Source organism: Plectrocnemia conspersa, unplaced genomic scaffold (assembly GCF_051122295.1).
Source record: "Plectrocnemia conspersa isolate PC_06_02 unplaced genomic scaffold, ASM5112229v1 ptg000012l, whole genome shotgun sequence".
In the NCBI taxonomy this organism is placed as follows: Eukaryota; Metazoa; Arthropoda; class Insecta; order Trichoptera; family Polycentropodidae; genus Plectrocnemia; species Plectrocnemia conspersa.
Window position 1 is genome coordinate 28885549 of NW_028277176.1, and position 23133 is coordinate 28908681.

General features: G+C 36.1%; 42 non-coding genes and 7 pseudogenes across 42 annotated transcripts; 1 reads left to right on the forward strand and 48 right to left on the reverse strand.

The window, feature by feature from the left end:
* Positions 1–36: 36 nt before the first annotated feature.
* On the reverse strand, positions 37–155 carry LOC148228803 (5S ribosomal RNA). Its single transcript, XR_015811832.1, has one exon. It is a non-coding gene; the product is annotated as a 5S ribosomal RNA (ribosomal RNA).
* Positions 156–6959: 6804 nt separating this feature from the next.
* Positions 6960–7078, reverse strand: LOC148228804 (5S ribosomal RNA; annotated as a pseudogene).
* Positions 7079–7156: 78 nt separating this feature from the next.
* Positions 7157–7275, reverse strand: LOC148228805 (5S ribosomal RNA; annotated as a pseudogene).
* A 79-nt stretch (positions 7276–7354) lies between these two features.
* Positions 7355–7473, reverse strand: LOC148228806 (5S ribosomal RNA). The gene has a single exon (XR_015811790.1). It is a non-coding gene; the product is annotated as a 5S ribosomal RNA (ribosomal RNA).
* Positions 7474–7551: 78 nt separating this feature from the next.
* LOC148228807 (5S ribosomal RNA) lies at positions 7552–7670 on the reverse strand. The gene has a single exon (XR_015811837.1). It is a non-coding gene; the product is annotated as a 5S ribosomal RNA (ribosomal RNA).
* A 79-nt stretch (positions 7671–7749) lies between these two features.
* Positions 7750–7868, reverse strand: LOC148228808 (5S ribosomal RNA). The gene has a single exon (XR_015811847.1). It is a non-coding gene; the product is annotated as a 5S ribosomal RNA (ribosomal RNA).
* A 79-nt stretch (positions 7869–7947) lies between these two features.
* On the reverse strand, positions 7948–8066 carry LOC148228809 (5S ribosomal RNA). The gene has a single exon (XR_015811795.1). It is a non-coding gene; the product is annotated as a 5S ribosomal RNA (ribosomal RNA).
* A 78-nt stretch (positions 8067–8144) lies between these two features.
* On the reverse strand, positions 8145–8263 carry LOC148228810 (5S ribosomal RNA; annotated as a pseudogene).
* A 79-nt stretch (positions 8264–8342) lies between these two features.
* Positions 8343–8461, reverse strand: LOC148228811 (5S ribosomal RNA). Its single transcript, XR_015811791.1, has one exon. It is a non-coding gene; the product is annotated as a 5S ribosomal RNA (ribosomal RNA).
* A 78-nt stretch (positions 8462–8539) lies between these two features.
* Positions 8540–8658, reverse strand: LOC148228812 (5S ribosomal RNA). Its single transcript, XR_015811812.1, has one exon. It is a non-coding gene; the product is annotated as a 5S ribosomal RNA (ribosomal RNA).
* A 79-nt stretch (positions 8659–8737) lies between these two features.
* LOC148228813 (5S ribosomal RNA) lies at positions 8738–8856 on the reverse strand. Its single transcript, XR_015811848.1, has one exon. It is a non-coding gene; the product is annotated as a 5S ribosomal RNA (ribosomal RNA).
* Positions 8857–8935: 79 nt separating this feature from the next.
* Positions 8936–9054, reverse strand: LOC148228814 (5S ribosomal RNA). Its single transcript, XR_015811838.1, has one exon. It is a non-coding gene; the product is annotated as a 5S ribosomal RNA (ribosomal RNA).
* Positions 9055–9132: 78 nt separating this feature from the next.
* On the reverse strand, positions 9133–9251 carry LOC148228815 (5S ribosomal RNA; annotated as a pseudogene).
* Positions 9252–9330: 79 nt separating this feature from the next.
* On the reverse strand, positions 9331–9449 carry LOC148228816 (5S ribosomal RNA). Its single transcript, XR_015811787.1, has one exon. It is a non-coding gene; the product is annotated as a 5S ribosomal RNA (ribosomal RNA).
* A 78-nt stretch (positions 9450–9527) lies between these two features.
* On the reverse strand, positions 9528–9646 carry LOC148228817 (5S ribosomal RNA). The gene has a single exon (XR_015811813.1). It is a non-coding gene; the product is annotated as a 5S ribosomal RNA (ribosomal RNA).
* Positions 9647–9725: 79 nt separating this feature from the next.
* LOC148228818 (5S ribosomal RNA) lies at positions 9726–9844 on the reverse strand. Its single transcript, XR_015811786.1, has one exon. It is a non-coding gene; the product is annotated as a 5S ribosomal RNA (ribosomal RNA).
* Positions 9845–9923: 79 nt separating this feature from the next.
* Positions 9924–10042, reverse strand: LOC148228819 (5S ribosomal RNA). Its single transcript, XR_015811839.1, has one exon. It is a non-coding gene; the product is annotated as a 5S ribosomal RNA (ribosomal RNA).
* A 78-nt stretch (positions 10043–10120) lies between these two features.
* Positions 10121–10239, reverse strand: LOC148228820 (5S ribosomal RNA; annotated as a pseudogene).
* A 79-nt stretch (positions 10240–10318) lies between these two features.
* LOC148228821 (5S ribosomal RNA) lies at positions 10319–10437 on the reverse strand. The gene has a single exon (XR_015811793.1). It is a non-coding gene; the product is annotated as a 5S ribosomal RNA (ribosomal RNA).
* Positions 10438–10515: 78 nt separating this feature from the next.
* On the reverse strand, positions 10516–10634 carry LOC148228822 (5S ribosomal RNA). The gene has a single exon (XR_015811814.1). It is a non-coding gene; the product is annotated as a 5S ribosomal RNA (ribosomal RNA).
* A 79-nt stretch (positions 10635–10713) lies between these two features.
* On the reverse strand, positions 10714–10832 carry LOC148228823 (5S ribosomal RNA). The gene has a single exon (XR_015811835.1). It is a non-coding gene; the product is annotated as a 5S ribosomal RNA (ribosomal RNA).
* A 79-nt stretch (positions 10833–10911) lies between these two features.
* Positions 10912–11030, reverse strand: LOC148228824 (5S ribosomal RNA). The gene has a single exon (XR_015811840.1). It is a non-coding gene; the product is annotated as a 5S ribosomal RNA (ribosomal RNA).
* A 79-nt stretch (positions 11031–11109) lies between these two features.
* LOC148228825 (5S ribosomal RNA) lies at positions 11110–11228 on the reverse strand. The gene has a single exon (XR_015811815.1). It is a non-coding gene; the product is annotated as a 5S ribosomal RNA (ribosomal RNA).
* Positions 11229–11306: 78 nt separating this feature from the next.
* On the reverse strand, positions 11307–11425 carry LOC148228826 (5S ribosomal RNA; annotated as a pseudogene).
* A 78-nt stretch (positions 11426–11503) lies between these two features.
* Positions 11504–11622, reverse strand: LOC148228827 (5S ribosomal RNA). Its single transcript, XR_015811834.1, has one exon. It is a non-coding gene; the product is annotated as a 5S ribosomal RNA (ribosomal RNA).
* A 79-nt stretch (positions 11623–11701) lies between these two features.
* On the reverse strand, positions 11702–11820 carry LOC148228828 (5S ribosomal RNA). The gene has a single exon (XR_015811816.1). It is a non-coding gene; the product is annotated as a 5S ribosomal RNA (ribosomal RNA).
* A 79-nt stretch (positions 11821–11899) lies between these two features.
* On the reverse strand, positions 11900–12018 carry LOC148228829 (5S ribosomal RNA). Its single transcript, XR_015811841.1, has one exon. It is a non-coding gene; the product is annotated as a 5S ribosomal RNA (ribosomal RNA).
* A 79-nt stretch (positions 12019–12097) lies between these two features.
* On the reverse strand, positions 12098–12216 carry LOC148228830 (5S ribosomal RNA). The gene has a single exon (XR_015811803.1). It is a non-coding gene; the product is annotated as a 5S ribosomal RNA (ribosomal RNA).
* A 79-nt stretch (positions 12217–12295) lies between these two features.
* LOC148228831 (5S ribosomal RNA) lies at positions 12296–12414 on the reverse strand. The gene has a single exon (XR_015811817.1). It is a non-coding gene; the product is annotated as a 5S ribosomal RNA (ribosomal RNA).
* Positions 12415–12493: 79 nt separating this feature from the next.
* On the reverse strand, positions 12494–12612 carry LOC148228832 (5S ribosomal RNA). The gene has a single exon (XR_015811846.1). It is a non-coding gene; the product is annotated as a 5S ribosomal RNA (ribosomal RNA).
* A 79-nt stretch (positions 12613–12691) lies between these two features.
* On the reverse strand, positions 12692–12810 carry LOC148228833 (5S ribosomal RNA). The gene has a single exon (XR_015811836.1). It is a non-coding gene; the product is annotated as a 5S ribosomal RNA (ribosomal RNA).
* A 79-nt stretch (positions 12811–12889) lies between these two features.
* Positions 12890–13008, reverse strand: LOC148228834 (5S ribosomal RNA). The gene has a single exon (XR_015811842.1). It is a non-coding gene; the product is annotated as a 5S ribosomal RNA (ribosomal RNA).
* A 79-nt stretch (positions 13009–13087) lies between these two features.
* Positions 13088–13206, reverse strand: LOC148228835 (5S ribosomal RNA). Its single transcript, XR_015811804.1, has one exon. It is a non-coding gene; the product is annotated as a 5S ribosomal RNA (ribosomal RNA).
* A 79-nt stretch (positions 13207–13285) lies between these two features.
* Positions 13286–13404, reverse strand: LOC148228836 (5S ribosomal RNA). The gene has a single exon (XR_015811818.1). It is a non-coding gene; the product is annotated as a 5S ribosomal RNA (ribosomal RNA).
* A 78-nt stretch (positions 13405–13482) lies between these two features.
* Positions 13483–13601, reverse strand: LOC148228837 (5S ribosomal RNA; annotated as a pseudogene).
* A 78-nt stretch (positions 13602–13679) lies between these two features.
* LOC148228838 (5S ribosomal RNA) lies at positions 13680–13798 on the reverse strand. The gene has a single exon (XR_015811789.1). It is a non-coding gene; the product is annotated as a 5S ribosomal RNA (ribosomal RNA).
* Positions 13799–13877: 79 nt separating this feature from the next.
* On the reverse strand, positions 13878–13996 carry LOC148228839 (5S ribosomal RNA). Its single transcript, XR_015811819.1, has one exon. It is a non-coding gene; the product is annotated as a 5S ribosomal RNA (ribosomal RNA).
* Positions 13997–14075: 79 nt separating this feature from the next.
* LOC148228840 (5S ribosomal RNA) lies at positions 14076–14194 on the reverse strand. Its single transcript, XR_015811821.1, has one exon. It is a non-coding gene; the product is annotated as a 5S ribosomal RNA (ribosomal RNA).
* Positions 14195–14273: 79 nt separating this feature from the next.
* Positions 14274–14392, reverse strand: LOC148228841 (5S ribosomal RNA). The gene has a single exon (XR_015811822.1). It is a non-coding gene; the product is annotated as a 5S ribosomal RNA (ribosomal RNA).
* Positions 14393–14471: 79 nt separating this feature from the next.
* Positions 14472–14590, reverse strand: LOC148228842 (5S ribosomal RNA). The gene has a single exon (XR_015811830.1). It is a non-coding gene; the product is annotated as a 5S ribosomal RNA (ribosomal RNA).
* A 78-nt stretch (positions 14591–14668) lies between these two features.
* On the reverse strand, positions 14669–14787 carry LOC148228843 (5S ribosomal RNA). The gene has a single exon (XR_015811823.1). It is a non-coding gene; the product is annotated as a 5S ribosomal RNA (ribosomal RNA).
* A 77-nt stretch (positions 14788–14864) lies between these two features.
* Positions 14865–14983, reverse strand: LOC148228844 (5S ribosomal RNA). Its single transcript, XR_015811824.1, has one exon. It is a non-coding gene; the product is annotated as a 5S ribosomal RNA (ribosomal RNA).
* A 77-nt stretch (positions 14984–15060) lies between these two features.
* LOC148228845 (5S ribosomal RNA) lies at positions 15061–15179 on the reverse strand. The gene has a single exon (XR_015811825.1). It is a non-coding gene; the product is annotated as a 5S ribosomal RNA (ribosomal RNA).
* A 79-nt stretch (positions 15180–15258) lies between these two features.
* Positions 15259–15377, reverse strand: LOC148228846 (5S ribosomal RNA). Its single transcript, XR_015811826.1, has one exon. It is a non-coding gene; the product is annotated as a 5S ribosomal RNA (ribosomal RNA).
* Positions 15378–15455: 78 nt separating this feature from the next.
* On the reverse strand, positions 15456–15574 carry LOC148228847 (5S ribosomal RNA). The gene has a single exon (XR_015811844.1). It is a non-coding gene; the product is annotated as a 5S ribosomal RNA (ribosomal RNA).
* Positions 15575–15652: 78 nt separating this feature from the next.
* On the reverse strand, positions 15653–15771 carry LOC148228848 (5S ribosomal RNA). The gene has a single exon (XR_015811827.1). It is a non-coding gene; the product is annotated as a 5S ribosomal RNA (ribosomal RNA).
* A 77-nt stretch (positions 15772–15848) lies between these two features.
* On the reverse strand, positions 15849–15967 carry LOC148228849 (5S ribosomal RNA). Its single transcript, XR_015811828.1, has one exon. It is a non-coding gene; the product is annotated as a 5S ribosomal RNA (ribosomal RNA).
* Positions 15968–22267: 6300 nt separating this feature from the next.
* LOC148228850 (5S ribosomal RNA) lies at positions 22268–22386 on the forward strand. Its single transcript, XR_015811833.1, has one exon. It is a non-coding gene; the product is annotated as a 5S ribosomal RNA (ribosomal RNA).
* A 279-nt stretch (positions 22387–22665) lies between these two features.
* On the reverse strand, positions 22666–22738 carry TRNAN-GUU (transfer RNA asparagine (anticodon GUU)). Its single transcript has one exon. It is a non-coding gene; the product is annotated as a tRNA-Asn (tRNA).
* Positions 22739–23133: the final 395 nt, after the last annotated feature.

The window sequence follows — 23133 nt, forward strand, 5'->3', positions numbered from 1 at the left end:
TAGAAATATTATAATTTAATGCAAAAATAATTGTGGGGCCAACGACACCCGGTGTTCCCAAGCGGTCACCCATCCAAGTACTGACCAGGCCCAATGCTGCTTAACTTCGGTGATCGGACGAGAACCGGTGCTTTCAGCATGGTATGGTCGTTGGCGAGTGCAGTAACTTTTAACTGAATTATTATACCAGTGATTCTCAAAAATTTTAAGTGAGATATTTTTAGAAATAAGATTCATTTTATTGTCTTACAAAAAACCATTATAAAAAATTCAGAATATTACTGGCATTTTTTATAAATATTCATATAAACTATGATTCAGGCGAAATATAGTAATTAACTAAGACCGTCACAATTAGGGTTGCTAGCTTTTCCTTAGAGAATTTCGGGACACATTGCCTAAAAATAGGCACACCGTAATTATGAAGGTCTAAGCCTTGACAGCTAAAAAAGGCAACAAATTAAATGATCAGAAGTTAAAATTTTATTATCAGCCTAGTCATAAGTATATTATTTAAGGTCAGAATAAAAATAGCATACGGCCAGAATAAAAATATAGGACGATTATGTGAATTATTACATTTATATATATAAATGGGCAATAAATTAATTATTTTAGAAATATCTTATAAAATAGCTCGTTCGAACCAGAACTGCCGGACAGGTTAAGTGAGAGCGAGTGTTAATTAGAACATGAAAAACTTACGCGAAGGTATTCAGAGCGACGAACGAAGCAAGAATAACGACAGAGCGGCAGCGAAGAGCACGCTTGGCTTGCTGTGTCGACATCTGAAAATGTTTCCAGCTCAATTAAACAAGTTAGCCCCAAAATATATTGATAATTGTACCAACCAGTTATACCAATCTTCAGCGTTACAGCAATAATATCTGCCGAGATTAAGGGGGGGGGGACAAATTTCTAGGACCCGTTCTCTTTGATAGGCTCGACTCTGAAAAAATCATATCAAGAATATATTAATAAAAAAACGACCTCGAATAACGAATCCAAACTAAACTAGTTGCTTGTGATGTATGTAGATATCTTAGGTATAAGTTCCTTATGCCTATTTTTATACATATAAGAAATAACAGAAGCGGAACATTGCTTTCAAAAGCACCCTCTTTCTAAGAAGTACTTTCATTACTACTTTCTAGGAAATAAGCATTATTATTCAAAGGAACAGAGAGTATTTTTTTGATGCGGCTCTATTGAAATTTGTTCGCAAATTATTGTTGATTTTATTGCTTTTTGAACTTTATATTATTAGATATAGTTGCGAGAAAATATTCAACGAATGTAAATGAGTAGCAGTAAATTTAGGTATTTGATTTGAATTCAGATAAATGAAAAAGGAAGAAGCCAAGAAATTACAAAGTATCAACAACAACACCAGCTGGATTATATACATTTAATGTATTTCATGTTTATATTATCGGTAATTTAACAACTAGATTTGATGCAGAAAAATAAATCAATAATGCATTTAGTTTCATGTGAATGATGACGAGATTCGGAAAAAGGTAAAAAAAAGTACGAAACAAATATAACGATGATCTTAGTGAGCTGTTATCCAAAGAAATATTACATTTAAAATCAATATATGATGCAATTATCGAAAAAAACATTTTTGTTATCCATACAGTTGCTAAATAAAATAAAACGACTACCAATATTGTTATTAGTTCAAGATTATTTTGTACAATACCAGTAAAAGAAAAGCGCATCACGTAAATTTTTGATCAAAAATGTCTGACTTACTCTTTCTCTAAAATTCCAAGACAATTGAACAGCAATTTCAATTCCGGAACAATCCCGGCCAATCCAGGACTGTTGGGAACTCTAGTCATAATACTAATAAAATTACAGGAGAAACATCTCAAAATTTTCTGTAATAATAACAAAAATGATTGAGCTTCTTCGTTGTATTTTTTTAGTGATACATATAAAACCGTTCTAAGACAAAACATTCACCAACATAATGTACAAGACAGAAGGTTTAAGCGACATAACGTTCATGAGCAAAATGTTCACGGACAAAACGTTTACACAAATTTAAAAAACATTTTAACAAAAAAAATGTAGAATTGTCTTTTTACATATGAATAAAAATATATATAAAATAAGCTAGTCTATTCGAAAATTATTCAAAGTACAAATTTCATTAAAGGAATTTTCGCTTTTTCATTGAAAGCGTATCGACCTAACTTTTAATGAAAGAATAATTTTAAGGTATGGTTTATATATAACGACGCAAAAAGTTAAAATTAAAATAACGAGGAACGCCGGTTCTAAATTTCAAAATAAGTCTCTTATGATTTCAATACGTTCAATGGACTTATATAAGACGATGCACTCGCATGCCTGCTCCTTAATTTATGAGAATAACTAAGAGTAGATCCCAAATATTAAATTCATAAAAATTAGAAATGGCACTTAACGTTATTTTAGTTGTATTAAACATGTATAGTTGAGTAAAATAACACATAACTAGTAAAATAGGCTAATTAATAACACCCGTTCAGTAATCCGACAACGTTCGAAAATGCGGTAAGGCATTATACCCCGGTGTGTATTATTCATACCTTGCAAAGCACCTATGTATGCGACTCGCTCGACACCCTAATTTAAAATTATCACTACCATATATCAGTTTCATACGTAACAAATTGCTTCGTGCTCAGCATTTACGAGTAAGTGCAAAAATAAAATATAATATGATTTTTTTTAGAAAATTTAAATTTTTTATTCGTTGTCAAAAGTTGTGTCAAAAAATTAATATTTATACCATATAGTATATACATACGTATATGGCATAATACGATAAATCCGTGCCTATAAACTATATCGAAGGGTAAAAATACATAATATGTATAAAATTCTGAGTATATATGAACCTTAAATATAGGCAACTTTTCGACCGATCAAAGTGCGTATCAGTATATTTTATTGTCGCATACATTTTCTTGAAAAGTTGGATTTTCAGAGAGGGGCTCACAAACGTCTAAGCTGGAGAAAATTGCTGATTTGAATAACATTCAAAAAATAAACTGACGTGCTTGATAGTTTAATTTATATGAATTTTTATTTAACTTTTCTGTGCGTTAACTGTGTAATATACACTTTAATCATTTAGGTTTTTTAAATAAATCATATGTATTTTGATTCGATATTAATTTCTTTCCACTATGCTCTCACTTTATCAAATTGTTCTTACTTGTGCAGAGCGCTGGCGTTCACAATAGTCAAACAGTCTGACAACATCGCTAACGCATTAGACATTTTTCCGATCCCGTTTACTATCAGATTTTTTTAAATGTCGCTGGGAACATTTTGGCTAAGAACACTTTTACCAAAAATTTCAGAATCACTTTTGAGAGTAAGTAGAGGTTCTCTCTTCACATAAACGATGTCTACGATAAATGTTCCGAATTGCTCGGTTTTGTATTTTTTTTTTTTTTTTTTTAGATTAAATTAAGACTATCATTACAGGTTACCCCAATGCGCCATGATGGTCGAAAACAAATTTTAAATTTATAAAACATAAAAAACGTATATATACATAAATATAACAATACTTAAACATAACAAAAAATTATAAAATATCAAAATTAAATGATACAAACTGGATCAGATCCTCGTAGCTAACATTAAATAAGTCAATATGTAATGCCAGCGTAATAAGGAGCCGGATGCCCACAGCTATAGGCGAGTCGGCAAGTGCGAATATCCTAGCCCTAACGGTCATCAAAAGAGGTCGCGATCGTGATTCTCGAAAATGTTCCGGAACCCAAAACTGGAATTCCTCGATAATAGCTGGATTGTCGACAGCACCTCTTAGTAATTTGAAAAAATGCTTAGCGACATACAGCTTTCTGCGAGAACTCAGCGAATCATATCCCAACGCTCCTAAAAGAAAGGCGCTAGGATATAAGTACGGATAATAACCAAATGTCCTTTTGTAAAGGTATCTTAAATACCTTTTTTGAATTTTTTCCGCTAAAAGGGAACATTTGGCTATTCGGGGATTCCAAATTATAGATCCCGATTCAAGAATGCTACGAACTAAGGTGTCATAGAGGATGCGAATAACTGACGGATCGTCAAAGTGAAAGGACTTCCTCATAACAAAGCCTAGCATCTTGGAAGATTTACCACAGTATGAGGAACGTATTACATTTTAACGATTCGTCAGCTATCAGTGTTCTGTATGACACTTTAATTCTCAGCATTTTTGAATCAGGTTCAGAAATAACCAAAAACGCAATTATCATCGAAAAAGTGTAGAAAAGGTTTTGAGATACCTTTTGATTATTAGCTGTTCTTTGGATATTATATTTGATTATTATCTAGAAAGACTATGAATTTTAATGAAATCGAAATACTAGAAAAACAACCCCTGACTGGCCAGCTTTTGCTCTCCATCCCCCCTCTGAAAAAAGCTAAAATGACGATCCTGATTCTAAACTAAAAGTTCTCGGGATATCCCTTAAAGAAAATTTAAAAAAAACATCTATCCCGAAAATATTTTTTAAAATATGTATTTTCAATTAAATTATTATAGAATACTTTTTCATCGGTAGATATATATTTTAACCAGTGAAAGTATAATTTTTCTGGCAGGTGCTAGTAAAATTATATAATTTTAACTGTCGGAACCGACAAGTGAACTGCATATTATTTTTATTAAATAAATTCGCACAACAACGAATTTATTTTTTATACGTATTACAAATTAATTAAATTATATGTATTAATATTTTACGCGTGTATTAAATAGTTAGTAAAAATATCGAGCGATTAAAAAAAGGGTCATTAACCAGTCGTCACAACGACACACAGTCGTATTATTGCTAAAGAATCTACGCCTCACGTATATCTGGTTTTAATTACCAAACATTTACATACTTATCATTTTAAATTTATGCTATGTTTACATTTTACACTGAATGTATATTTTCTATAATGAAGTCCAAATACATTTTCATTAGAAGATATATATTTCTACTAGCGAAAATATATTTTAACTGATAGGCGCTAATATGTTGTTCTAAAACTCAATTTGATGTAATTTTTTTATGATAGTGATTTTATGTTTGGTTGAAGTTTTTTACGATTTATTTTAATTTCGAAAAAATCAGTTTAAAAATATTCAAACATCCTTGGTAATATATATGCGAACACTTACATTTTATTTTTTTACTTATTACTTTTTCTACGGTACGTTATTAGCGTTTATCATTTTTATCCTCTTAAGGGATTTTCGTCACTTAGCCTGATGAGTCCGGCGCTTCGTATATAAATTCCGAGCGAAAAATGCGAAAACAACGCAAACAAAAAAAAACACAGAGCGAAACGTTTACTCCCCAAACAGCCTCGGTCATTACTTGGAGAAAATATGACCACAACCTGACATGCCGGGGCATGAACCCGACAGGTGTCTGCCATTCTACATTCTGCAAAACTGATTGTCTGCTCGAAACTCTGTTTCATAAATTTGCCAACCGTATGACTAAATCGCGTCGGATTAATTTGTCCAGAGTAAATAATGCACGTTGATTGCGAGTCCGCAATTTGATAAATAAATGTCATAATGTAACGTAAATAATACAAGAAGCGATGCTCTAAAAATACACAATTATACTCGATTGCATTATTCAAATAGAACTTTTGAATTAACATTCGCGATGCCATTTAGATTGAATTTAATGGAATTTAGAACCAGTCTGTCTGTTAATATTCAAATCGATCAAAGCCTCTGTTCGACATGATTATTGACGTAAGCCCGCTGGGATGCTTTTAACTTTCCTACAAGCTCTACAATAGACATATGCAAAGTAACACTATTCAAATTTCCATAATGCACATTTAGAGAATAAGCCGTAATATGAAAACAACTAATGCATGAAATATGTATATAAAACACCTACTCTTGTAAACGACTCCGAACGATGCACTGTTATGTATGGTTAGTATTATTTTTACGTAAAGGAGACCGCATATAATACAGTTAAATCGTTACTACATTCCTAAAATCTAAGTGCTATTTAGAAAATCTTGTATGATACAAAATTAATAGATACAACTTGTATCTATTCTATTTTACTAGGTATTATTTTTATATTAAATATAAAAAAATCAATCTAATAAAGATGTAAAAGTATTTTAATTGCCTCTGTCTCAGACCAATTTAAATCTTATAAACTGTGACATTGCGATCAAGATAACAAACATCTCACTCGCCAACGACCATACCATGCTGAAAGCACTGGTTTTTGTCCGATTACCGCAGTACTTGGTCAGTACTTGGAAATATATATGTATATATATATTATTTGAAAAAACGTTGTTAAACAAAAATGTGCGATTTCTGCATCCTATTAGGAATTTTGCAATTTCGTTCGGTTCCCGCGTCACCGCAAAACTTCCGCTTTTGGTCACAATATAAAAGTGAAGATACGAAGGTCTGACGACCAGACAGCCACGCTTCTCGAGCATTTATCTTGAACCAGACCCACATACTAAACAGCACGAATCTTCGCCAATAAAGCGAAATTCGCAAAATGTTTGCCTCTTAGGGTCGAGGGGAGATGAAAAACTTCCGCGAAAAGTTTTCGCGAAAAAAGCGTAATTTAACTGTCGAAACTATCGGCTGGGACGGGAGGGAGTTTTATATTATAAAATACGGGCGAGGCTTTCGCAAACGCAAGCGACTTTATGGAAAATTTTATAATTCCTGTGCTCTTTTCTGTATGTAGTATCCCTCGTGGGCGGACCGCATATTTTCACCGTCGTCAACCCACGGATGCGTTTTTTGCGTTAAGTTTTCCCTGCGGGTGAAGAGGGTTAAAATACGAAAGCAACCTTTGGTAAATGCAAGATTAAGTTTTGTATTACAAAAAAATGGGTGAATGATAAAAATGTTAATGCTGTATTTTAATAAAATTTTATAAATATAGTGGGACCAACGATACCCGGTATTTCCAAGCGGTCACCCATCCAAGTACTGACCGGGCCCAATGCTGCTTAACTGCGGTGATCGGACGAGAACCGGTGCTTTCAGCATTATATGGTCGTTGGCGAGTTAGGTGCTTTTCAGCTAGATCACAATACAAAACTATTGTTAATAAAAAATGAAATATTAATAAAAATATTAAGGGGCCAATGACACCCGGTGCTCCCAAGCGGTCACCCATCCAAGTACTGACCGGGACCAATGCTGCTTAACTGCGGTGATCGGACAAGAACCGGTGCTTTCAGCATGGTATGTTCGTTGGCGAGTTAGGTGCTCTTCAGCTAGATCGTAATACAAAACTTTTGTTAATAAAAATTATAAAATTAATAAAAATATATAAGGGGCCAACGACACCCGGTGTTCCCAAGCGGTCACCCATCCATGTACTGACCGGGCCCAATGCTGCTTAACTGCGGTGATCGGACGAGAACCGGTGCTTTCAGCATAGTATGGTCGTTGGCGAGTTAGGTTCTCTTCAGCTAGATCACAATACAAAACCATTGTTAATAAAAAATATAAAATAATAAAAATATATAAGGGGACAACGACACCCGGTGTTCCCAAGCGGTCACCCATCCAAGTACTGACCGGGCCCAATGCTGCTTAACTGCGGTGATCGGACGAGAACCGGTGCTTTCAGCATGGTATGGTCGTTGGCGAGTTAGGTTCTCTTCAGCTAGATCGTAATACAAAACTTTTGTTAATAAAAAATATAAAATTAAAAAAAATAATTAAGGGGACAACGACACCCGGTGTTCCCAAGCGGTCACCCATCCAAGTACTGACCAGGCCCAATGCTGCTTAACTGCGGTGATCGGACGAGAACCGGTGCTTTCAGCATGGTATGGTCGTTAGCGAGTTAGGTGCTCTTCAGCTAGATCACAATACAAAACTATTGTAAATAAAAAATATCAAATTAAAAAAAATAATTAAGGGGACAACGACACCCGGTGTTCCCAAGCGGTCACCCATCCATGTACTGACCGGGCCCAATGCTGCTTAACTGCGGTGATCGGACGAGAACCGGTGCTTTCAGCATGGTATGGTCGTTGGCGAGTTAGGTGCTCTTCAGCTAGATCACAATACAAAACTATTGTTAATAAAAAATGAAATATTATTAAAAATATTAAGGGGCCAATGACACCCGGTGCTCCCAAGCGGTCACCCATCCAAGTACTGACCGGGACCAATGCTGCTTAACTGCGGTGATCGGACAAGAACCGGTGCTTTCAGCATGGTATGTTCGTTGGCGAGTTAGGTGCTCTTCAGCTAGATCGTAATACAAAACTTTTGTTAATAAAAATTATAAAATTAATAAAAATATATAAGGGGCCAACGACACCCGGTGTTCCCAAGCGGTCACCCATCCATGTACTGACCGGGCCCAATGCTGCTTAACTGCGGTGATCGGACGAGAACCGGTGCTTTCAGCATAGTATGGTCGTTGGCGAGTTAGGTTCTCTTCAGCTAGATCACAATACAAAACCATTGTTAATAAAAAATATAAAATAATAAAAATATATAAGGGGCCAACGACACCCGGTGTTCCCAAGCGGTCACCCATCCAAGTACTGACCGGGCCCAATGCTGCTTAACTGCGGTGATCGGACGAGAACCGGTGCTTTCAGCATGGTATGGTCGTTGGCGAGTTAGGTTCTCTTCAGCTAGATCGTAATACAAAACTTTTGTTAATAAAAAATATAAAATTAAAAAAAATAATTAAGGGGACAACGACACCCGGTGTTCCCAAGCGGTCACCCATCCAAGTACTGACCAGGCCCAATGCTGCTTAACTGCGGTGATCGGACGAGAACCGGTGCTTTCAGCATGGTATGGTCGTTAGCGAGTTAGGTGCTCTTCAGCTAGATCACAATACAAAACTATTGTAAATAAAAAATATCAAATTAAAAAAAATAATTAAGGGGACAACGACACCCGGTGTTCCCAAGCGGTCACCCATCCAAGTACTGACCGGGCCCAATGCTGCTTAACTGCGGTGATCGGACGAGAACCGGTGCTTTCAGCATGGTATGGTCGTTGGCGAGTTAGGTGCTCTTCAGCTAGATCACAATACAAAACTATTGTTAATAAAAAATGAAATATTATTAAAAATATTAAGGGGCCAATGACACCCGGTGCTCCCAAGCGGTCACCCATCCAAGTACTGACCGGGACCAATGCTGCTTAACTGCGGTGATCGGACAAGAACCGGTGCTTTCAGCATGGTATGTTCGTTGGCGAGTTAGGTGCTCTTCAGCTAGATCGTAATACAAAACTTTTGTTAATAAAAATTATAAAATTAATAAAAATATATAAGGGGCCAACGACACCCGGTGTTCCCAAGCGGTCACCCATCCATGTACTGACCGGGCCTAATGCTGCTTAACTGCGGTGATCGGACGAGAACCGGTGCTTTCAGCATAGTATGGTCGTTGGCGAGTTAGGTTCTCTTCAGCTAGATCACAATACAAAACCATTGTTAATAAAAAATATAAAATAATAAAAATATATAAGGGGCCAACGACACCCGGTGTTCCCAAGCGGTCACCCATCCAAGTACTGACCGGGCCCAATGCTGCTTAACTGCGGTGATCGGACGAGAACCGGTGCTTTCAGCATGGTATGGTCGTTGGCGAGTTAGGTTCTCTTCAGCTAGATCGTAATACAAAACTTTTGTTAATAAAAAATATAAAATTAAAAAAAATAATTAAGGGGACAACGACACCCGGTGTTCCCAAGCGGTCACCCATCCAAGTACTGACCAGGCCCAATGCTGCTTAACTGCGGTGATCGGACGAGAACCGGTGCTTTCAGCATGGTATGGTCGTTAGCGAGTTAGGTGCTCTTCAGCTAGATCACAATACAAAACTATTGTAAATAAAAAATATCAAATTAAAAAAAATAATTAAGGGGACAACGACACCCGGTGTTCCCAAGCGGTCACCCATCCAAGTACTGACCGGGCCCAATGCTGCTTAACTGCGGTGATCGGACGAGAACCGGTGCTTTCAGCATGGTATGGTCGTTGGCGAGTTAGGTGCTCTTCAGCTAGATCACAATACAAAACTATTGTTAATAAAAAATGAAATATTATTAAAAATATTAAGGGGCCAATGACACCCGGTGCTCCCAAGCGGTCACCCATCCAAGTACTGACCGGGACCAATGCTGCTTAACTGCGGTGATCGGACAAGAACCGGTGCTTTCAGCATGGTATGTTCGTTGGCGAGTTAGGTGCTCTTCAGCTAGATCGTAATACAAAACTTTTGTTAATAAAAATTATAAAATTAATAAAAATATATAAGGGGCCAACGACACCCGGTGTTCCCAAGCGGTCACCCATCCATGTACTGACCGGGCCCAATGCTGCTTAACTGCGGTGATCGGACGAGAACCGGTGCTTTCAGCATAGTATGGTCGTTGGCGAGTTAGGTTCTCTTCAGCTAGATCACAATACAAAACCATTGTTAATAAAAAATATAAAATAATAAAAATATATAAGGGGCCAACGACACCCGGTGTTCCCAAGCGGTCACCCATCCAAGTACTGACCGGGCCCAATGCTGCTTAACTGCGGTGATCGGACGAGAACCGGTGCTTTCAGCATGGTATGGTCGTTGGCGAGTTAGGTTCTCTTCAGCTAGATCGTAATACAAAACTTTTGTTAATAAAAAATATAAAATTAAAAAAAATAATTAAGGGGACAACGACACCCGGTGTTCCCAAGCGGTCACCCATCCAAGTACTGACCAGGCCCAATGCTGCTTAACTGCGGTGATCGGACGAGAACCGGTGCTTTCAGCATGGTATGGTCGTTGGCGAGTTAGGTGCTCTTCAGCTAGATCACAATACAAAACTATTGTTAATAAAAAATAGCAAATTAAAAAAAATAATTAAGGGGACAACGACACCCGGTGTTCCCAAGCGGTCACCCATCCAAGTACTGACCGGGCCCAATGCTGCTTAACTGCGGTGATCGGACGAGAACCGGTGCTTTCAGCATGGTATGGTCGTTGGCGAGTTAGGTGCTCTTCAGCTAAATCACAATACAAAACTATTGTTAATAAAAAATATAAAATTAAAAAAAATAATTAAGGGGCCAACGACACCCGGTGTTCCCAAGCGGTCACCCATCCAAGTACTGACCGGGCCCAATGCTGCTTAACTGCGGTGATCGGACGAGAACCGGTGCTTTCAGCATGGTATGGTCGTTGGCGAGTTAGGTGCTCTTCAGCTAGATCACAATACAAAACCATTGGTAATAAAAAATAAAATATTATTAAAAATATTAAGGGGCTAACGACACTCGGTGTTCCCAAGCGGTCACTTATCCAAGTACTGACCCGGCCCAATGCTGCTTAACTGCGGTGATCGGACGAGAACCGGTGCTTTCAGCATGGTATGGTCGTTGGCGAGTTAGGTGCTCTTCAGCTAGATCACAATACAAAACCATTGTTAATAAAAAATATAAAATAATAAAAATATATAAGGGGCCAACGACACCCGGTGTTCCCAAGCGGTCACCCATCCAAGTACTGACCGGGCCCAATGCTGCTTAACTGCGGTGATCGGACAGGAACCGGTGCTTTCAGCATGGTATGGTCGTTGGCGAGTTAGGTGCTCTTCAGCTAGATCACAATACAAAACTATTGTTAATAAAAATTAAAAAAATAATAAAAATATATAAGGGGCCAACGACACCCGGTGTTCCCAAGCGGTCACCCATCCAAGTACTGACCGGGCCCAATGCTGCTTAACTGCGGTGATCGGACGAGAACCGGTGCTTTCAGCATGGTATGGTCGTTGGCGAGTTAGGTGCTCTTCAGCTAGATCACAATACTAAACTATTGTTAATAAAAAATAATTAATAAAAAAAAATAATTAAGGGGACAACGACACCCGGTGTTCCCAAGCGGTCACCCATCCAAGTACTGACCGGGCCCAATGCTGCTTAACTGCGGTGATCGGACGAGAACCGGTGCTTTCAGCATGGTATGGTCGTTGGCGAGTTAGGTTTTCTTCAGCTAGATCGTAATACAAAACTTTTGTTAATAAAAAATATAAAATTAATAAAAATATATAAGGGGCCAACGACACCTGGTGTTCCCAAGCGGTCACCCATCCAAGTACTGACCGGGCCCAATGCTGCTTAACTGCGGTGATCGGACGAGAACCGGTGCTTTCAGCATGGTATGGTCGTTGGCGAGTTAGGTGCTCTTCAGCTAGATCACAATACAAAACTATTGTTAATAAAAAATATAAAATTAAAAAAAATAATTAAGGGGCCAACGACACCCGGTGTTCCCAAGCGGTCACCCATCCAAGTACTGACCGGGCCCAATGCTGCTTAACTGCGGTGATCGGACGAGAACCGGTGCTTTCAGCATGGTATGGTCGTTGGCGAGTTAGGTGCTCTTCAGCTAGATCACAATACAAAACTATTGTTAATAAAAAATATAAAATTAATAAAAATATATAAGGGGCCAACGACACCCGGTGTTCCCAAGCGGTCACCCATCCAAGTACTGACCGGGCCCAATGCTGCTTAACTGCGGTGATCGGACGAGAGCCGGTGCTTTCAGCATGGTATGGTCGTTGGCGAGTTAGGTTCTCTTCAGCTAGATCGTAATACAAAACTTTTGTTAATAAAAAATATAAAATTAAAAAAAATAATTAAGGGGACAACGACACCCGGTGTTCCCAAGCGGTCACCCATCCAAGTACTGACCAGGCCCAATGCTGCTTAACTGCGGTGATCGGACGAGAACCGGTGCTTTCAGCATGGTATGGTCGTTGGCGAGTTAGGTGCTCTTCAGCTAGATCACAATACTAAACTATTGTTAATAAAAAATAATTAATTAAAAAAAATAATTAAGGGGACAACGACACCCGGTGTTCCCAAGCGGTCACCCATCCAAGTACTGACCGGGCCCAATGCTGCTTAACTGCGGTGATCGGACGAGAACCGGTGCTTTCAGCATGGTATGGTCGTTGGCGAGTTAGGTTTTCTTCAGCTAGATCGTAATATAAAACTTTTGTTAATAAAAAATATAAAATTAATAAAAATATATAAGGGGCCAACGACACCTGGTGTTCCCAAGCGGTCACCCATCCAAGTACTGACCGGGCCCAATGCTGCTTAACTGCGGTGATCGGACGAGAACCGGTGCTTTCAGCATGGTATGGTCGTTGGCGAGTTAGGTGCTCTTCAGCTAGATCACAATACAAAACTATTGTTAATAAAAAATATAAAATTAAAAAAAATAATTAAGGGGCCAACGACACCCGGTGTTCCCAAGCGGTCACCCATCCAAGTACTGACCGGGCCCAATGCTGCTTAACTGCGGTGATCGGACGAGAACCGGTGCTTTCAGCATGGTATGGTCGTTGGCGAGTTAGGTGCTCTTCAGCTAGATCACAATACAAAACCATTGTTAATAAAAAATAAAATATTATTAAAAATATTAAGGGGCTAACGACACTAGGTGTTCCCAAGCGGTCACTTATCCAAGTACTGACCCGGCCCAATGCTGCTTAACTGCGGTGATCGGACGAGAACCGGTGCTTTCAGCATGGTATGGTCGTTGGCGAGTTAGGTGCTCTTCAGCTAGATCACAATACAAAACCATTGTTAATAAAAAATATAAAATAATAAAAATATATAAGGGGCCAACGACACCCGGTGTTCCCAAGCGGTCACCCATCCAAGTACTGACCGGGCCCAATGCTGCTTAACTGCGGTGATCGGACAGGAACTGGTGCTTTCAGCATGGTATGGTCGTTGGCGAGTTAGGTGCTCTTCAGCTAGATCACAATACAAAACTATTGTTAATAAAAATAAAAAAAATAATAAAAATATATAAGGGGCCAACGACACCCGGTGTTCCCAAGCGGTCACCCATCCAAGTACTGACCGGGCCCAATGCTGCTTAACTGCGGTGATCGGACGAGAACCGGTGCTTTCAGCATGGTATGGTCGTTGGCGAGTTAGGTGCTCTTCAGCTAGATCACAATACAAAACTATTGTTAATAAAAATTAAAAAAATAATAAAAATATATAAGGGGCCAACGACACCCGGTGTTCCCAAGCGGTCACCCATCCAAGTACTGACCGGGCCCAATGCTGCTTAACTGCGGTGATCGGACGAGAACCGGTGCTTTCAGCATGGTATGGTCGTTGGCGAGTTAGCTGCTCTTCAGCTAGATCACAATACAAAACTATTGTTAATAAAAAATATAAAACGAATAAAAATATATAAGGGGCCAACGACACCCGGTGTTCCCAAGCGGTCACCCATCCAAGTACTGACCGGGCCCAATGCTGCTTAACTGCGGTGATCGGACGAGAACCGGTGCTTTCAGCATGGTATGGTCGTTGGCGAGTTAGGTGCTCTTCAGCTAGATCACAATACAAAACTATTGTTAATAAAAAATATAAAATTAAAAAAAATAATTAAGGGGCCAACGACACCCGGTGTTCCCAAGCGGTCACCCATCAAAGTACTGACCGGGCCCAATGCTGCTTAACTGCGGTGATCGGACGAGAACCGGTGCTTTCAGCATGGTATGGTCGTTGGCGAGTTAGGTGCTCTTCAGCTAGATCGTAATACAAAACTTTTGTTAATAAAAAATATAAAATAATAAAAATATATAAGGGGCCAACGACACCCGGTGTTCCCAAGCGGTCACCCATCCAAGTACTGACCGGGCCCAATGCTGCTTAACTGCGGTGATCGGACGAGAACCGGTGCTTTCAGCATGGTATGGTCGTTGGCGAGTTAGGTGCTCTTCAGCTAGATCACAATACAAAACCATTGTTAATAAAAAATATAAAATAATAAAAATATATAAGGGCCAACGACACCCGGTGTTCCCAAGCGGTCACCCATCCAAGTACTGACCGGGCCCAATGCTGCTTAACTGCGGTGATCGGACGAGAACCGGTGCTTTCAGCATGGTATGGTCGTTGGCGAGTTAGGTGCTCTTCAGCTAGATCACAATACAAAACCATTGTTAATAAAAAATATAAAATAATAAAAATATATAAGGGCCAACGACACCCGGTGTTCCCAAGCGGTCACCCATCCAAGTACTGACCGGGCCCAATGCTGCTTAACTGCGGTGATCGGACGAGAACCGGTGCTTTCAGCATGGTATGGTCGTTGGCGAGTTAGGTTCTCTTCAGCTAGATCGTAATACAAAACTTTTGTTAATAAAAAATATAAAATTAATAAAAATATATAAGGGGCCAACGACACCCGGTGTTCCCAAGCGGTCACCCATCCAAGTACTGACCGGGCCCAATGCTGCTTAACTGCGGTGATCGGACGAGAACCGGTGCTTTCAGCATGGTATGGTCGTTGGCGAGTTAGGTGCTCTTCAGCTAGTTCACAATACAAAACTATTGTTAATAAAAAATATAAAATAATAAAAATATATAAGGGGCCAACGACACCCGGTGTTCCCAAGCGGTCACCCATCCAAGTACTGACCGGGCCCAATGCTGCTTAACTGTGGTGATCGGACGAGAACCGGTGCTTTCAGCATGGTATGGTCGTTGGCGAGTTAGGTTCTCTTCAGCTAGATCGTAATACAAAACTTTTGTTAATAAAAAATATAAAATAATAAAAATATATAAGGGGCCAACGACACCCGGTGTTCCCAAGCGGTCACCCATCCAAGTACTGACCGGGCCCAATGCTGCTTAACTGCGGTGATCGGACGAGAACCGGTGCTTTCAGCATGGTATGGTCGTTGGCGAGTTAGGTGCTCTTCAGCTAGATCACAATACAAAACCATTGTTAATAAAAAATATAAAATAATAAAAATATATATGGGCCAACGACACCCGGTGTTCCCAAGCGGTCACCCATCCAAGTACTGACCGGGCCCAATGCTGCTTAACTGCGGTGATCGGACGAGAACCGGTGCTTTCAGCATGGTATGGTCGTTGGCGAGTTAGGTTCTCTTCAGCTAGATCGTAATACAAAACTTTTGTTAATAAAAAATATAATATTGAATAAAAGTAATGAATTGCAAATATTTTTATTTATAGAATATATTGTCTTTTTAATAATCGATTTGAAAGTCTTTCTAATAATGATAATGGCTTGTTTGATAAAAAGAGGGGAAATGATTTACCTTTAAGTTAACTAATGGTAATAAATAACCACGGTAAAAAATAGAAATGACAAGCCATTTTTTTATAGAATTCACGACAGTGACAATGTTATTAGTTGCTGGCCACAAGGGATTGTAATAAGACTGGAGTTTTTGATACCGGTTTTACCGAGAGAAAGTAAAACAATCAACACCGGAATCACTTGTATTACAGGTATTGACAGTATTGTTTTTATTTTAATTATTTGACCATAAAAATAACCCGATTTACCATGTTTATTGCTTAGCCAAACCATAGCAACGTATTTGTTTTAAAACATATCTATACGATTGATGATTGTGATATTTTTGTGATTGGTCTAACATATGCCATTTTTTCGAATGCGAAGCGGTGCTTGAGAATAATTTTTCATTTTTGACTACAGTATTTTTATTGATTTTATTCACTCGAGTGATAGTTTTTCTCCGCGTATTTAACCTTACACCCCTTTGACGGCATCCAATCGGGAGTTGATCAGATTCTAGGCGCCGTCGCCGAACAAAATTTAAGTTGGTCTTTACATCTTATCGACGGCAGACGTTCGATTCGAGCCTGGCGAAAGTTTAAACAGCATATTCCAACTTTCTGTCCGCGATAAATAAAATAAATGAACCTAGTTTTGCGTGTGGGAATTTTTCGAACGGCCCGCCTTGTTTCGATGGTCGAACGTTTCGTTCAATAGCGGCCATGAATCACCGGCGGGTACAAAGCAAAATATAAAGTTCACAGAGCCGTTTGTCAAAGCCTTCTTTGTTGTTTGGGCGTTGAAAAATTCTATCTATTGTTTTTGCACGCGCAAAACTAGGCGTGAAAACATAGAATCGTAATAAATATTTTTTATCGCGATTCAATATCAAGTTAATAGGTTTGGTTAAGATTTATGTAACAGTAATAAATTTTAAATATTTTAATACCAAAACATACAAAAATTGATTATATTAGGCTATGATTCTCACTAGGGTCCACGACCTCTAGTATGAGAATCATTGTTCTAAACAACTGAAATATTATTACAGTGCTGATTTAGTTTATTATTTATTGGTATACATACATATGTTATGGATTTGTTTCACCATACGTATCTTTACTGGAACATTAAATGTAAAGCATGATGGACGCCTCAAAATTTCAGCTGCACTCTGATACCCCTGGGGTGGAAAAGTCGTTATTTTAAGTATCAGAAAACTGAATTCCTCCACGGCGATGATATACTGTTATGAAATTCAATTTTATTTTCTGTGTTGCCTGCGAAAGCTGATATTATCGCGGCGCTGCGCTGGCAACGCCTTCGGTCTGCCGTGCAATAAACGGGGGATGAACCCGGGGCGAAATAAGATTATGCAAATATTATTGCCGGACTCGAGGCCGAGATAGTACGCGCCCAGAAAGGGATGATATACGCCCACCGCGAAACGGCAGCTAAATTTGAAAATCCATCGTGTTCGACATACCAATTTAGCTACTTTGAACTTCGGGCGTAGTACCGATCCGGTTAATTGGAATCGTTGCTAACTGCACTTTGCGATAAATTCGTAAGCGGCGAACCCTTTCGGAAAATTGAAGAGTAGCATATTTGGACTTTTACAGCTTCCATTAAATCGAGTGGGTTATATTTAGATTCAGGATTAAATTTCGTTTCATATATTCAACGTTAACGTCGGTCACAAGTAGAATGATTTTTTTGTATGTTGAAATCTAAATTCTACCAATCAATAAGGATGTTTGTACAAATTCCACGTAAACACGAAATCATTGATGTCAGAGATGTGTCAATACTTCATTCTCAGAAGAGTAAAGTATACCTTGCTTTACTTTATTTAATTAGAGACATTAAAGAACAAGCAAATAATTAAATAATACGTATTCGTGTCTTATTCTAAGAATGAAAGTAAGAACACACATTAGTAAAAATCGCTTAAAATCATCAGAGATTCATTAATATGCCATTTTACAAAGAGAAAAGCTGTTACGCGATCGTGGAAAAGTACATCACTATCCCATGACATTTATTTCGTTTCCAGATTCCGATTACTTAGAATATAACAGTCAGCAACCTTATAAGTACTCGAAAAAGTATTTTACACTTACACTTACTTGAGTTACTGCTACGTTGGTAGATGGAAAAGATATTTTCTCTTAAGAAATATACAAAACTGCGCGTTGTGAAAATTTATTTGGTAAACCTTTGCTTTAAATGTAATAATAGAATGAACAAATGAAAATATAAAAAAATAATAATGACTCACCGGGTGTCGTTGGCCATAATGCGTCAAGTTGATCAACCGTCCATCCAAAAAAAATTGTAGAGCTAATAATCAAAAATATATTTGATAGGTTAGGTGCGAGTGAGCCATGGTCAGAACAGTGAACAGTGAATAACTCTCTTCAACGAATATATTTAAAAAGAGGATTATATAAATTATCAATAATATTTACTTTACACAAATACCTATTAAACCTATAAATATTAAGCAATATTTGATCTAATATATTATTGTAATAAATTTATTTGAGTTTATTAATTTAAATATGCAATAAGTATTTTAAAATATTTATGTAAGGTTAATCTTGACGCCAATTTATATAATTCTCCTTTTTACTAGATTCGTTGAAGAGAGTTATTCATGGAGTGTTCACTGTTCTGACCAACGCCCGCTCGCTACCGCTCACTCGCTCCTAGCCTGTCCAACAGTTATAGCTAAATAATAACTTATCACGTTATGACTAACGACACTCGTTGTGTCACCCATTCAAGTACTGACTGACCCAATGCTGCTTAACTTCGGTCTTTAGCTACACCAGCGCTTATTTATTTGAATGCACAAATTATTCGTTTAAGGTCACATTACAAATAAAATGTTGCTCATTCTAATATTTTTTATTGAACATACATAGATTTATTTATCTGATGCTCATTTTTTATTAAAACAATGTGATCAAAAACGATAACATTATTTTCTTTAAAGGTATATTTTATATTCATTGAAAATAATTTTGCAAAACTGTATATTTTTTTACATTTTAGATTTTTCTTGATAATAATTTGTTAAAATTTTTTTTTTTAATACATGTAATTAAAAAAATAATTTACATTTTTTTTTATATTTTAAATCAGCCATTGCCATGTTCTATTCAAGTTTTTTGATTTTTTTTAATATGGTTTCTCCTTTTATATAAATATAATAAAATATTTTGAATACTTTGATAAACCCTGTACAGTGAGTGCATACAATACCCAATTACATTGTTTATAAATTATTTTATATATATTGTAACTGAAATGGATTGACAGTGCAAACATTGAATAATTAATGTATGCATTATCGAAATTAACTCTTTGCCTATAACATATAGTGACCAAATGTTATTTAATGGAATGTGGGACGCTCACCCCGCGACGGAGTTCTTTTCAAAGCCATTAAATATTTCTGTATATTTTTTATCAGTTAATACTTTTTGTTCATTCCACAAGTTTATTTTTATAGTAACAATATATTTTTAACATACAATCTTTCTTCATTGTCAGCATTAAGTAAATCTACTTCATCATAACAGTTTGAAACTTATTCAAAACTTTTTTACAGTTTTTCAATGAAGATCATTTTTAAGACTAATTCGCTTAAAACAATCAATGTGTTTATAGTGATATGAACGAATGTCTTAATATTGGATACATTTTTGATACAATCTATCAACACTGGATTTAAATAATACTTTTTTGTTCCAACCATCTCTTTCAAAAGTGTTAATTGATTTCTTTAAATTTTCTATTTATGCAACTACTTCAAAAATAGTTATCAGTTTCAATTTTAGTTAGTATATCATAGAATAAGTTAACAAGTTTGCAATGTGAGACAAAGGAATTAAATGTAGGACAATGACGTCTGGTCACTCTACTGAAACATATACAAATCACAGTGGACCAGTTAAAGATCAGATACTAAATGATGCAAGAGGTATTAACATTTCTGGATTGCATATCATTTCTATAGATCTGTAAGATCTATACATCAATAAGTATTTTATATATTGAAACATTAATACTGTAACAACACTATGATTGCTGTTTTAGGTTATGATTAAGTATGGGACAAACGCTTGTACTTCCCACTTTATAAATACAACATTGATAATTAAGGGTTAAAATATAATAACCACTTTAACTGATTTGTTATTCATATATGTACATACATAGATACAAACTTTACTCTGAAATGAAGCGTACAATATATTACTTTTAGTCCATACAAATGTAACATTTTCACTCTAAGCATGAAATTGCTTTCATTTCTATGTCCCTTCACTTACAGATTGCATTTTGGTTATGATTTTAATTAATTTTACTAATTTAAGTTGGTCAATAGTTTATTTAGATATATCATTTGTGTTTTTGATCGTAACGTAGAAAGAAATACAAATATTTTACAAAACAAATCAAAATTTTACTCAAATGACTTTTGAGTAATACAAACTAAGTACTAATTTCTCATATTATCTGCGAGTATTAAGTTTTATGAATAACATACTAAGTTTACTTAAACTGTACATACTGAACATGGCCGTTCTTAATAAAACTGCTCGCATAGAACAATAAATACTTAAAATCCTTAACAGATATATGATAATTTTACAGAATTAAGTTAATTATTTCAATTTAAGTTTATCAATGGACGATTCAAGTACTTAAGTTGTGTTCTTTACCATAATCCAAATATATATTTTAATAAACAGAATCATGACTTAATATGGAATATGATTTATGCTAATATATGAAATTCACCAAGTATGTACATTTACACTTTATTTATTATCTATATGTATTTGTTTTATAAAGAATATACTAACTTTTCTCTAGTATATATCTTGAATTTGGCCTTTCTTTATGAAAAATGATCCAATAGAACAAAAATGGATAAAAACCATTAACGTAGATAAGGAATTTGGACACATCGTAACGAAAAGTAAAGTAATTGTCATAATTCAGCTACTTTAGCTATAATAATTAAACATAAGTTTATATTAAAATTCACATACTTTGCAATTATAAAAGTATTTTAATGCTCGAACAAAGATTTCAATCAGAGCAACATCATAAGCCGCTCTAAAAATTATGTATGAATACAATACAAAAAAAATGTATCAATACATTTCATTATCAACTCAATATCTACAACATACATTATTTCTCATATTACTTGCAAGTATTTAGTTTTATAAATAACATACTAAACATTGTGAAATTAGATGTTCTATAAGAAAAATGACAATATGAAAAAAATAATAAAAATCCGTAACATAGGTACGATAAGAATTTCATTATATACGATGAGGAAAATTAAGTTAATTATATAAATTCAAGACGATTCAAGAATATAAGTTGTATTCATGGTCGTAATCCAAATATGTATCTAATACCAATATACGATATTTACTAACTATAAATACTAACTATAAATGCTGTAAAATGCTAACGTCCAACTTCTTGGTACTTATTATATATAAGAATATAATGTTTCTTAACTATTGTGTAAAGCTCTTACCGTTTTTATTTATTTATTTACAGAAGTAATTATAATCTTGATATATTGCAAATCAAAAACCTCACTTTTCAGTCTCGGAGCCCGTCGACAAAACTCAAAACTTGAATACTTCATTACCAAGATTATGTTTTATATTATTTATATAGTTTAATCATTTTATACTTCTAACCCTCACTCACATTATGTATATATTATATTTTTCGTTTCTATATAGTTTATCTGCTATCCGAATATTTTTATTCAATCAAATCGAACACACCTATGTAAAATTAATGAAAATTATTTTTATAAACAACTGTCACGTTGTTGCCGGCCATCTTGTTTTATACTTCAATGTTGATTTTTTATTGGTCGACAGCCAGAAACTCTAATTAAAAACAAAAGAATTAAAAAATTCGGGTGTAATGATCGACCATACAAAAGCAATACCATTAACATTGTAAGCTTAAATTTTGAAGCGTGTCCGTTCGAAACAGGAAGCTTAGAAAATTATATATACATATAGTAAATATAATATGTCACGTGTTTAAGATATATAATAAAAGTCAAGCAGTCACCAACGACCATACCATGCTGAAAGCACCGGTTCTCGTCCGATCACCGAAGTTAAGCAGCATTGGGCCTGGTCAGTACTTGGATGGGTGACCGCTTGGGAACACCGGGTGTCGTTGGCCCAATATTATTTTTATAAAAATAATATTTTTTGAATCTTATATATAATTGTTCTAATTGATTTAAATAAAAATAATATTTTTTGACACAAATATGACGGTGAAATATAAAAATACTTTTTCAACCATATAATTTTTTAACTTGTGCTAGCTTTGTTAATAATAATATGCTATTAATAACGCCCTGCCCCTCCCTTTACACATTTTTTTAGAATATAGTATTAAAAATATATAATTTAATAATAATTAAATAAAAAATATTTACATTTAAAAAAAACGAATCGCCCCCGGGTGGGCTCGAACCACCAACCTTTCGGTTAACAGCCGAACGCGCTAGCCATTGCGCCACGGAGGCTCATGAGTGGCGAGAACAAATTATTCTTTCCGAATAACTAGTATTTTTTTTAATGAGCAAAATTTTAAAATAATTTTGTAATAGTATTACTAATGCATAAGCAGCAACATTTTTTTAGAAAGTGTATTGTTCATGGTTCAGTGATTATTGCGCACAGTGAAAATTCTTATCATAGATAATTAATATATGTATATTTTACTCTATGATATTTATGAATATAAATAAAAAAAATATTGTCTGTTTTTATCACAGATGTCATTATAATACTAATTTACAATTTGTATATTAGTAATATACATTGATATGCTAGACTTATACTTTCTAATGTTACACAATATTTTACTTAAGAATAGAGAAGAATATAAAGCAATTGGAATCAAAAGTGAAACATATTT